The 12284-nt window shown below is 46.7% G+C and overlaps 1 long non-coding RNA gene across 1 annotated transcript; it reads left to right on the top strand.

Moving 5' to 3' along the window:
- Nucleotides 1-296: 296 nt before the first annotated feature.
- On the top strand, nt 297-11970 carry LOC116216760 (uncharacterized). Its single transcript, XR_004160158.2, has 4 exons — nt 297-641; nt 3250-3351; nt 8777-8864; nt 10799-11970. It is a non-coding gene; the product is annotated as an uncharacterized LOC116216760 (long non-coding RNA).
- Nucleotides 11971-12284: the final 314 nt, after the last annotated feature.

Here is a 12284-nt window from a genome sequence, read left to right as displayed (position 1 = left end):
GTGTGGCTTTCCTGTAACGCACATACTGAAAGCGTGTGCTGCTCAAAAGAGGGCCGTTTTATAGGTGTAGTGATTCAGCAGGTTTCTCGTTCCACTTTGGGATTATCAGCCTGTAGGGTGAAAAGCTAAATATAGCAAATACTTTGTGCAGCGGTTGTAATGCTTTTTGCTCAGTGCTTTCTTTTTTTCCAGGCGGTGCTATTCTTATTTTGGCGTCGTAATTTATTAATATGGCTAGCAGACTCCTCTAAAGCAAATTAAGATTTTTCATGGTTGTGCGCTAAAAGGATGGCATGCCAACCCAACAGGAAGCTTCTGCTGGAGCATGGCTGTAATTAGTTTATGACCCTGGAAGGAGGGGAGGTGGAGCGAGCCTGCCTGCGGCTGGGCAACCGAGCCACAGCAGCACGAGCTCCTGGCACAGCCTGATCTAAAGCAGGACTTTCCAGACACAGATTTTAAGAATAAAATAAACTGAGTAGGAGGTGTGTGCCCATCTCTAATGTGATAATTAATTGTCGCCCTTCAGCCTCTCTCCTCTGCCAACGTGGTAACGTTTCCAGTGGAGCATAACAGCGCATTTGCCATTTCCCACTGCCAGAGGATCTCATGGTTGCTTGGTGTTAATTTTTAGGAGTAAGGTGAGTTTGGCTGAGAGGCCTCCTGCAAGTAGATGGGTGCCAAGAGCCAGCCCTGCAGTGCTGAGGAAGCTTACGGGCTGGGGCTGACTGTATGGCATGAGCTGTGGTGTTGGTGTTTGGGGTGAAACCAGCTGGAAGGGAGCTCCTGCATGGAGCCAGCGTTCATTTTCTGCCTAGACCTGCTTGTCTTTGCTGTCCTGGCAGCTTGCCTGACCTCAGGATCTGCCTGAAGGTTTGTATTTTATTGAGGATAAAGAAAATGCAAGTGCTGTGGTAAAACACAACCTGATCTGCTACTAATTTTTTTCCCAAAGAAGTTCAGAAAGCAGTGCATTAATATAAGCATTTATGGCCAAAATGTATTGTGCAGTTAATTCAAGTAAATTGCAGTTACTCTGTAGCAAATAATTACCACCTGTTTCACATCTGCCTCAGATCCACTCAAAATACAGCAATCGAATCATCATTGTTGTATTATTTATGTAGTTTTGTTATTTGCAGTTTGATTTCTATTTGCTAACCCTGTTTACAATAATTTTTTTCATGCCTTCTGTACGCAGGATAGCAGATGCAATAGCCTCCTTTGGATTTGTTTGTAAAACCTTTCAAAACATGGTTGCAGTGTGTGATGGGGGTCCTGCTGCCCCCCAGCCACATGCTGGCCTTTCCCACACTGAGCTCTGAGATTCCCAATGCCTCCATCTCACCTTCAGAACCAGTGCACACTGATGTGCCACGCACATGGTTCTCTGAACGTTTTCAAAGACAGCTTTGGTCAGTTTGGATGGAAACTCCTGAGACAGTGTGCCTGCAGGGCAGGAGCAGATGGATTCACAAACCTTGTCCCTAGCTGTGTGGGGGTGCAAAGGCAAGGCATGGGGAAACATGCTCCATGAGTTTGTCTTCTCCATTTCACCCAGTGCATACATTAAAGCCATGACACTGAAAGCAAGACGTGATCCCCATCCTTTTGCTCTGAGTTATGCTGGTTGGCCTCCATAGAAGTATTTCTGCAGCAACATCCTGTCTGCCCATAAATTTAAATTTTGCGCTTTCGGACTTGGGCTTCCTCCATTGTTTCAGTACCTGTTGATGGTTACTGCTTTCTCACCAGGGATGGTGTTTCATAGCATCACAGAATAGTTTGGGTTGGAAGAGACCTTAAAGCCCACCCAACCCCCTGCCATGGGCAGAGCTGCCACCCCAGATCAGACTGCCCAAGGCCCCATCCAACCCTGCCTTGAGCACCTCCAGGGATGGGGCACCACAGCTTCTCTGGGCAGCTGTGCCAGCCACCCTCTGAGTAAAGAATTTTCTTCTGAACATCCAACCTAAATCTTCCCACTTTCAGTTTAAGGCCATTGCCCCTTGTCCTATCACTATCAGATGATGTAAAGTGTCAGTTCTGCTCCTACTTACAAGCTCCCTTTAAGTACAGGAATTCTGGAGTGAGGTCTCCCTGCAGTCTTCTCCAGATGTAACAAACCTGTTCTCTCAGCCCTTATTCATTAGCAGAGGTGCTCCGGCCCTCTGATCATCTTTGTGACCCTCCTCTGGGCACACTCCAACAGTTTCCCTCCTCTAGAAGCATCTTCATCCACTTGCGATGTGGGCGAGGGCAGGCTGGGCATACACATCTGCTTCTGATGCTGATCTGGGAGAGGAGCTGCAGGCTGGGGTCTCTAAATACCTGTGGGCGTGCCATAAAAAATGGTATTTCTGGCAGATGTTCAGCTGGGAGGATGCCAAGTGAACGAGTTGCAAGCTCAGCAGCACCATTGCGTGTCTTTGTGCTACCTCTGGTGTCTGCCTGTCAAAACCTGCCATCGCGAGCAGTAATTATGCACATCCGTTAGCTGAGCAGCCATTCTCTGAAGCGCTTTGTGGCAGTCTCTCTCAAAGAAGCACATATCTCATCTTGGTGTCAGCACGATGACCATAACACCTCCCCGAGGGAGATGCCTCTGATAACGCTATATTAAAGGCAGGGCTCGGTTTTGTCTTTGAAACCTCTATCACACAAGCCAGCGCACAAGGAAAGACACCTATTATAATTTTGTAGACAAACGTTAACAAAAGCTGCCTGCACACATGCACACACACAGACATTCAACATTAGCATTGCAGGAGGCTGTGATGGTGACAGGAGTACTTTTACTGTCATCTCTGCTGGGGGAAAAAAATACCTATTTGTGCAAATAACCCGAGCTTAGCTTCGTTCCCAGGCGCTCCCTTTGCACATGTGAGTATGTTTTGTCAGCTCTGTCTTTGGGTACAGATTAAAATGCATCGCTTCGCAGTTCTCGTTTTCAGAATAGTCGTGCTTGTTTGTGTTAAACAAATTAGTGCCATAATAGTCCTGTCCCCCTGTGGAGACATAAATATTGTACAATAAAAATCTAAAATGTATGTTTATTGTGTTTATTTCCCAAAAAAATGCTTAACTGAGTTACTATGTTTAATTTTCTTGATTGTTTTCTGTTTGTTAAATGAGAGTGTGTCTGAAAAAAACTAAAAGCAAAGCTAGAGGCAGAGGATAATAACATCTATGGCTATTAATTAAGCTGAAATCCTTGAACATGACTCCTTCCAACTTGTTATCTTCCAGACACGAGATGACTTTGTTCTTTGGGTGACTACTGCTAGACAGACGCATCCTGTTGTGATAAAGGAGACCAGCTGGATTTAGGACTGCGGCGTCGTGTTTGTGGTACGACTGACCATATGTGATTCTGTCACGTTTGCAGCTTTAACATTAAAGCTCTGAAGTATTTGCACTTTGATTCATGCTTTTCCACCGGTTTGGTAACAAAATAAGAGGTGGCTTTGTGCAGCTGGTTTGCAGTAACGCAGGTCACGTTGCAGTCTCTGCAAAGCACAGAGAAAGCTCTTGCATGCTTGTCTTTAAGATTTGTTTGGGGCTGATTTTTTGTTTTTCTTTTGCTTTGATTTGTTTGGGGGCATATTTTCTTTTGTTATGCTGTTGTCTTTTTGCTTGTTTTGTTTTGTTCTGAAGGAGGAAATGACTGTGACCAGAAACTGCATTTCATCAGGGACGTAATTTTGAGTTCCTGCTCTGAGCGTGGTCTTTATCTGGCTTCACCAGAACCGAATAATTCTGTTAATTGTTATTGTCTTCCTGCCTGCTCTGAGAAATGCCCGTCTGAAGCCTCTGCAAAGTCTGAGAACAGAAGGGTATCTGCTTGTGAAAGAAGCCTGGCAGACAGCAGATAGAATTTGGAGTTTGGGGTCCATTTTCCCTAAGAAGGAGCACTTTTATTTGTTTCTGTCCACAGCTACAATTTGGCCATAAAACATATGGCAGAAAGGAACCAAAGGTACCTGCAGCATTTGGCTGAAAGAAGGAACCAACGTTAATATTTGTCTTCAGTTTTACGAAGGCAGAGGGGGGAGGAGCAGGAGCCTCTCCTCAGTCGGCACTGCTGAGAAATTACTGCAGCCTGAAGAAGAGTTTGCATTTCTTGGTTGTCTGGACTTGAGAGGAGTGTGCGTAGGAGCAAAGGCCAGCGGTGGTCACAAGGATAGAAAGGAAAAACAAATAGTAAAATTCCTTTCTTGCTCTGTGCAAGTCCTACTTAGAACTCACAGTGACTTTATTATCATCTTTAATTGGGTTACACTCAGCTCCTCAGAGCTTCCTGGTGCCCAGCCCTCCGTAGACCATTCTCCTTTTAGCGAAGTATTCATTGTGATTATGTCTCATATCAGACTGTATCTTCTGCACCTTCCCTAACACTGAATGCTTGAACAACAGCTCATTTTTAGCACTCAATGTTTGCAAATGGCATCTCGTGAGAGAGGGTGGCAGAAACTGAGCAAATGCAATTTCTTTCCAGTATGGACTTTCGAATCACAGCAGCTGAGTGGGGCAGAAGGGGGGAGCAGCTGCATCCTGCACCAGGAGGGAAGGTGCTCAGCAACGCCAGGTGACAAGAGGCAGGCAGGGTGGGATGCTCCTTAATCCCATCCAGGATTTTCAGCGTCTGCCCCTGGGTCAGGAGCTGCAGAGGGATGCTTCTGCTCATCTGGCACCTCTCGTTCAGGCAAGGTGCACAGCCATGCAGGCAGCAAGGGGATGGAAATTGAGAGATTGAGACTGATTGTTTGTTGCTTGATTTTGCTGATGATTCCTCCGAACAGTGAACAGGCAATCTTGTAATGGATTGTAGATTTCTATGATGAAAGCCAGCTCATTATGGCATAGATGTGAGTGTTGTGTGACAAAGAGTTGTTAAAATGGGGAGGTTAGTATCCAGTTATTTCTGAAAATTGTGCGTATATCTAAGTGTGGGCTGTTAAGTACTCCAAAAGAAAAAGGTGCACTTAGGCATTTAGTGCATATTCCAAATTTTTTTCCTTTGAGGAATAATTTTAATTTTTGCAGGGCTAAAAGCTATTATAATTTAAATTAAAAAGGAATGATGTAAAACAAATGCTCAGTGCCTGTTCTGCAAGGGGCTGCATCATGTCAGAGCATTCAGCAAGGACCACAGCAGTACTGCACTCCATAAGCGTGGTGTGGAAGCTGGATTAGATGATCACAGGATCATAGAATGGTTTGGGTTGGAATGGACCCTAAGTATCATCAAGTTCCAACCCCCGGCCACAGACAGGGCCACTAACTTCCAGCTCTGGAACTAAACCAGGCTGCCCAGGACTCCACGGTGCTCATCATGCAGCAGATAATACCAGTCCTACACTTTTTTTTGAAGAGCTGTTCTCTATTGCTGTAAATCATATTCCTTAAATGTACGATAGTTGTTTTTTTCTGTCTGGAAGCACAGTTCAATACTCCAGAGGCACTAGGCTCTCATCTCCCGGCTTGCAAGGCAGGTTCCCTGAGGTACCACAGGGTGGGCTCTGCACTGACCTGTAACAGCACTGTCCTGCTGCTGTTAGTCATGGAAAGGCTCTGACTCGTCCAAGTGTTGCACTCACAAAGCAAATCTGTTTATTATTCCTTTAAATCAAAACAGGCAATGACAGCCCGGACTAGCATGGTGCCTACAAGAAGAGTACATTTGCTCTGACCATGTCTGGGAGACTGTTTGTTTTCTCATTACTGGGAGTGTGCTGGCCCAATGTAAATGTCAGCGAGCTCGGCGTGTTTTGTGCAATGAAACGGATAGATCTAAAGCAGCAGCAGGTCAGATCTGGAGCTAAGGAGCTGCAGGAGAGCACTTGCTGCCCCATTTCCATCTGAATCCGAGTGGCTCAAGGCCGTTGTCCTCAGTAGTGCAGTGCCTGTACATGCTCAGAAAGGAGGAAATGATTCTTCGTGATCTAGCAGGTTGTAGCGTGTTTTTTGTTTGGTTTTGCTTTTTTAACAAATATTTCCTTAGTCTGGGGCTTAAATATTTCTGTATGTGCTAAGAAAAATGCGAATGATACCTATTTCTGGAACAGCTGCTGGTGGGAGTCTCCTGTGTGCAGAGCTCGGTGTACAACCGGTGTGGTACCAAGTCGTGGTGTCTGCAGGCAGTGACACGTGGCAAGAGGCAGCAGAACATCCGGGAGATGGAGTGCTTGTTTGCAGTACACCTGTATGTAATTGGGAAAAAGAAGTCATAAAAAAAGCCCCAAACTCTTTGTGAACTTCACGTTCCTCTGGCATCAGGACATCTAGAAACAATGCTGAGGTCCCAAGTCTCTCTGTTACAAGGTGATTTTTCCAACAAAGAACCAGCTGGCCACAGAAGCATCTTGCTGTGTCTGTATAGCACATGAGGCCCTTATTAAGGGATCGGCTGATTATTATTCTGCTACCGGCCCTTATTTTCCTCTTCCACTCTCTGTCTCGCAGGAAGGCTGCATACAAATATAGCAATCGATGGAGGGGAAATGTTCCTCCTTTAGGAGATTAATTACAAACACAGGGAAGCTCTGTCTAGCCTGCATGTATGATTGATCTTGCAGGAGGAAATGCAATAGGAAACTAATGCTTCCTTTTATCCAGTAAGCAAAGTTCAGAGATGTTTACATTCTGCTAGGTAAGCACAGCTGTCTAAAGACACCAAGACGGATGGACTGTCCTGTCAGCACAATTCCTGCGGAGGGAAGGGCCCGCACCATCTCTGTGGACCTCCCCCTGCCCACAAGGCTGCAGGGCCAGAATCGCTAATTCAGCAATCAGCTTAATTGTTGCACGATGCTATTAGCAGGGAGACCCACACAAAGCCAGTGCAGCGGTGCTGGTGGGGGCAGCGCTGGGCCTGGTGGGGCTGCACTGCAGGACCTGGAGAAGGGCTCCTGCTTGCGCTGCACGCAATGTGACTGTCACAGGCCGGCTTCCCCAGAATTACAAGCTTTTTTTTCCTTTAAAACCCAGCTGGCACAGGGAGCGCTCTGCTTATTCTCTCCCAGCAGCTTGCAGCATGGAGCTGTGGAAGCCTCTGCAAGAAGCGCGGTGCTTAGCTGCCCTTGTATCTATTTGTGTACAAATACAATCTTACGAGCCATGGATTTGGCTCAGGGTCCTTCTGAAAAGGCTCATTTTGTTCTTGGGCACGAGCGGACGCTTGCAGTTAGCCTGAGAAACAGAGTTAGAGGTGATGGATCCAGCTTAGTGACTCAGCCCTCTTCCTGGCAGTATTTTAAATTATAGATGCACTGCTGCTGATATTTAACTCCTGCCAGAGCTACTGAACTAAATGGAGGATTTGAAGTATTCCTGCAACGCTAAGTCTGGGCTCAGACAGAGGAGATCCGCACCTGGGGTTGGTTTCCTCGAGGAAGAAGAAATCAGCGGGGTACCCCAGCCATAGCATCCCGTAAGGTGCAAGAACGTCCCTTGGCAAGGCAGTGAGTAGCCGGCCCGGCACCCACCCTGCAGCCTGCCTCGGTGATACAGCGTAGTGCTGCACTGCTGGGGGCCAGAAAGTCCCCGCACTAAAATAATTAGTGTAATAAATACAGCGTGCGGAGCGCAAGAGGAAGCAGGGATGTCTCTGTTTGCATCTCCCCCGTGGAGCTGGGCCTGCTGGAGTCCAGCCCAGCGTTGTTTTCGCCTTTTATTTTCCTCCCGGAGGTCTGCTGGTGCCGGAATGAGGTCGCAGCTCGTTTCGGCTGTCCTTTCTCTTCGCTTTGCACATGCAAATCCTGCCTGACAAGCGCGGCTCATTGGCTGTTGGAGTCAGTTTAGTCGGCTTGACAAAGGTTACTGCAATAATTGATGTTCCTCTTCTAATAATTAATGTTAATGAGTCCACTAAACAGTAAACAAGACAACAAAGAACTGTTAATGAGACGGTCTTCACTCATTTGTGTAATCTTTCGGTAAGATAATGGGCGATAAATACGTCGCTATTCAGCCATCTTCCAGTCCTTAATGCGTGGAGAGTGTTTTAAAAAGAGATTTGAGCTGATTTTTTACACTTGCCTTCAGTAAATGCAGCAGGCTGGGTAGGTGGGGCATCTGAAAGAGTTTGGAGACCTATATAATTAAGTGCCTTGACATTCTGCGTCTGAAGGACATTGGCGGATATCCAAACTGTGTGTTCTGCTCTCAAACCATTTAATTGAAAGCATGCAAAGTTGGGGGGGGGGAGGGCGAAAGAGGGGGAGATGTTGGCAAAAACCCTCCGTGCGTTTTTTCACTGTTGGATTGACCAGACAGAGCAACAAAGCTGATAAAACAGGATTAGCAAAATTGCATTGTTGGATATTATATGCTGTGTGACATGTACTACAGCAAAGGAATTTGGCAGGATTAACCTGCAGAGGATAAAGATGTACCAGACAAGCAGGCTGAATTAATAGACTGCTGTGACCAAAGCAAGGAAATCTATTTGCATGGAATATTAGCAGTGAGAGCAGAGCTGTGCTGAAGGAGTTGCACTTGCTGTCCTGTGTGGACCTGGGGACCAGGCTTGCCAGGCAGCAATTCAGAGTGAAGAAAGCAGCTCATTGGTTTCTTTCTATTCTTTCCTGTTTCTAAACCAAAAAAAAGTGCTAATTCCTAGAGAAGGTGATCTGCATTATTGGATCTCACGTCCGTACCCCCCCTGCAAACAAAGAAGTTTGTTTTCCTGTTTATAGGAGATGAGATTCTTCTCCTAATGTATACATGTTAGCCTCATCCCAAAGTAAATATGTGTTCTGCTGTCTTTCCTCAGGGCTCGCAGCACCAGCCGGCATGGGAGAGTGCAGTGCTTGCTCTGCCACTTACTCAGCTGCTGAGGAAATTGGACACTAGTGGAAATGGTAAGAAAGCTTTTGAACCACATAGAGAACATGAAAACTATAGCCCATAGGTGACTAAAAACTGTAAAATTGTACTAAGGGTGCAGATCAGATGAGCTCTAAGACTCTGTTGGACTATTTGACAGTGACAGTAAAGGCAGAAAGGCAGCATCCATCTCTGGTGCAGCGAGAGGAGAAAGAGTCTTGGGTTAAGTGTTCATTTCTCACTTGCAGAGTGCATAATACTGGTTCTTAGTGGAAAAGGCTTTTAAATTGGCTTCTGGGCAGCAAGCGATGCATACAGGAGATTGATTTCATTTTAGAACTCTGCTGTACTTGGACGCAGATTGCATGAAAGGTTTCATAAGGATTTAAACAACCTTGAAAAAAGCTCGAATCATTTGTTTTTCTTCTCCCACGCACAGTACCATTGTCAGACTTCAGTGTTCCCATGGAACAGGGAATGTGCAGAATGCATTTGGCATTATTCTTGGTGTGACACAGTGTACTCCTGCCAGCATGCACAGTGCCGTGGCACGCAGGGAGGGACCTCTCAGCATCTGGTCACCTTCAGCCAGCATTGCCGAGTCACTGCTGCTCAGGAGCAGCCAGAGCACGGCTTCCACTTTCAGGCTCTTCCTTTCCCGTGTTGAAGCTGAATAATAGATTTGCATAAAATATGAATACGCTGTTTTGTTTCTTGTAGCACTGTGTATTAAAATTTCAGAAACTGTTCTTTAAATAAAAGCTCTGTCAGCGTGACATAGCTGAGACTTTACAAGTGCACGCACGTGCAGAGGTGTCAGATTTGTCTCTATTTCATGCAGCAGCTACAATATAGAACCTGGGAGGTCTCCCCTTACTGCACTTGTTTGTAGCTTCTTTGCTCAGGGACTGGTCGTGACCCCATCTCCACAGTGAAAAGTCAGTGCATGAGGTTTCCTTTGGATTAATTAGGGAAGCACAGGGGTAACTCCCTTCAGTCAGAAAAGTGGGAAGTTTTGTCTCTACACAAACCTGCTCCAGAACTATTAAAAAGGAGCAGTTTCTCCCTGGAGATGTGCCAGGCTCCACATCACATGCTTTCTCCCTGTTTTGCTTAAAGACTCCTGCATTTGGTCCTCACCACAGAGGCAGTCCCAAACTGGGTGACAGAAACTCTGCTTTATTTTGAGCTCTGGTTGCTAAGGAAAGTCCTTAATGCACACACTGGATTCGAGTGTTTGCCTATTGTTTGCTTCTGTGTGGATAAGTTAGCAACCCATGAGGTGATGAGAACGACCTGACCATTGCAAGTGAGTCACTGTACCACACGTGCAGCATTTTGAGGGAAATCAATCTGAAGACTTTGCTGATAAGTAGTGAATTGCATCTCTCAACTTCCACACATCTCTGAGGGATGGGGCCATGCAGGGGAGCACAGGGCCTCCAGACCAGGTCTCCATGGGTTCCAGCAGGACCCTTAAGCCTGTAGGCAGTACCCCACGTGCCACCGCCCTGGGCAGCTCCTGGGGACAGGCCAGGTGTCGTACCCTCCTACCCACCCCAGGCAGGGCACGTGCTGAGGGGTGTGAGGCTGAATGGCAGCACAGTGCCCAGGAGGCCACATGCTCCCCGCGGCACCGTTCTCCTTCTGACAGCATCCTGGCATCAGTGAAAAAGCAGCAGCCTGTTTCTTTGTGTCTCTTGGGGCTGGGTTGAGTTTCTAGGTTACATCCCCTGCCTGTGAGCCTCCATCCCTCCTGAGATGAACACAGGATGTGGATCGTGAGGATGCAGCTGAACCCGCATCACACTACAGCAGACACTCTTACAGTACAGCAGATCTCAAGTGCAGCATCTGTCTGCCATTTCTGGGGGAAGAAGTTCACCTGTAGTACTTCAGTGTCATTGTAAGCAGGTGGGAGCGTGCAACCTGTGGGATGGACAGATGTAACCCTCTCTTTGCTTTTCAGGATGAGGATGGAGCACAGAGGACGCAGGGCCCTGCCAGGTGCCGTGCAGCAGCTGGTGTTGTGAATCAGGCCGTCACCAGTCGGAGAACGGCTACTTCACAACACCAGGGTGGCACTGCACCACACTTCTACACCAGCCAGAGGAGCAGTGAGGGTCCCAGCATGGGTTCAGCCAGGGGAGCCCAGGCCTGCTAAGGTAATCAGGCGCTCTACTCCTGTTTAGGTAACCAGCCTCCCATGGAAGTCTGGAATAGAAGTTAGGCCCCCTAAACATCTCTGTGGGTCCAGACCTTAGGCTCCTGTGCGCTGTGTGAATGGGGAAGAGGTATGGAAGGCAGTGCAGTGAGCAGTCTCTGTATGCCAGGCACATCTCCCAGCAGAGACGGCTGTGGTCCCTGCCCTGCTGGAACACCTCAATGCATTCTTTCTATAAAGGATGCTGTGGCCACATTCCTTGGAAATGACACTAAAGCTGCCTGGTTCTGATCTGTGGAAGCAGCTTCCTGCTCTGGGATGCAGGACAGTGGGGGCTTCTCATTGGTGGGGCTTTCCCTTTCCTCCCACCCCAAGTAAGACTGGCTATGTGTTGGCCACCTGCTCTCCCGTCTGTCATGAATATTTGCATGGGTGTAAAGCTAACAGAGGAGAAAGCAAACAAGGTAGCATAGAAGTGATTAAGGATTTTATAAAAGTTTTCTTTTCTTGTTATCATAACTCAACTCAAGCCAGTAGTATAAACTACCTCAGTCTCATCCTGGATATGTGATGCTGGCAGGAAGATAGATGCAAGGGAGAGTCAGAATACACATAAGATCAGAAATAGCACAGGACAGTCTGGAAATGCACGTGCACAGAGGCACATGGGTGGCTGCATCACATATCCTCATCTTCCCCTTCAGGAGAGCTTCATACAGAAGCAACCCCAAGTTCTATCCATAGTGAAAATCCCTTAGCCAATACCATGAAGAGCATATGGGGGCTGTACGGGGTGCTTCTCATGCATTAGAAGAGGGCAGCCTAATCTTGCTAGTTAGCCATAGTGTTTTTACATTGATTAGAGAGAAATGAGAGAGAATGTTTGGAGTTCAGGCACCATGGCAGGAATGAATATGACGATATCAACGTGACGTGTAAGAAATTTGTTTTATTAAACTTGTCTTCTGCTAACAAAATGTCCTCTGTGTCTTGGTCTCTGTTTAATGTAACCTTGTTTTAAAACTCACTACCTGTAAGGTAGCTGTAAGGTTTGTTCACTGTAAGGTTTGTTTCCCAGGATAAAATAATGCAAGCCTTTAGAAACAGAAGGTTACAACAATGTAACCCCTCTTACTCCTGCACACATACTCTATTTACATGGGCAGCTATTCAGATGCAGCATTAAATACCATTTCATCTTTCTTTCTGAACCAGAAGCCTCTTTGACCTATTCAGTTCCTGTCTGCAAATATACATAACATTTGAAATAGGTTAATGCTTAATATCTGCT

Source organism: Meleagris gallopavo, chromosome 6 (assembly GCF_905368555.1).
Source record: "Meleagris gallopavo chromosome 6, MGAL_WU_HG_1.1, whole genome shotgun sequence".
Classification (NCBI taxonomy): Eukaryota; Metazoa; Chordata; class Aves; order Galliformes; family Phasianidae; genus Meleagris; species Meleagris gallopavo.
The sequence above is the reverse complement of the archived record's forward strand: the minus strand, read 5'-3'. Positions and strand labels throughout refer to the sequence as shown.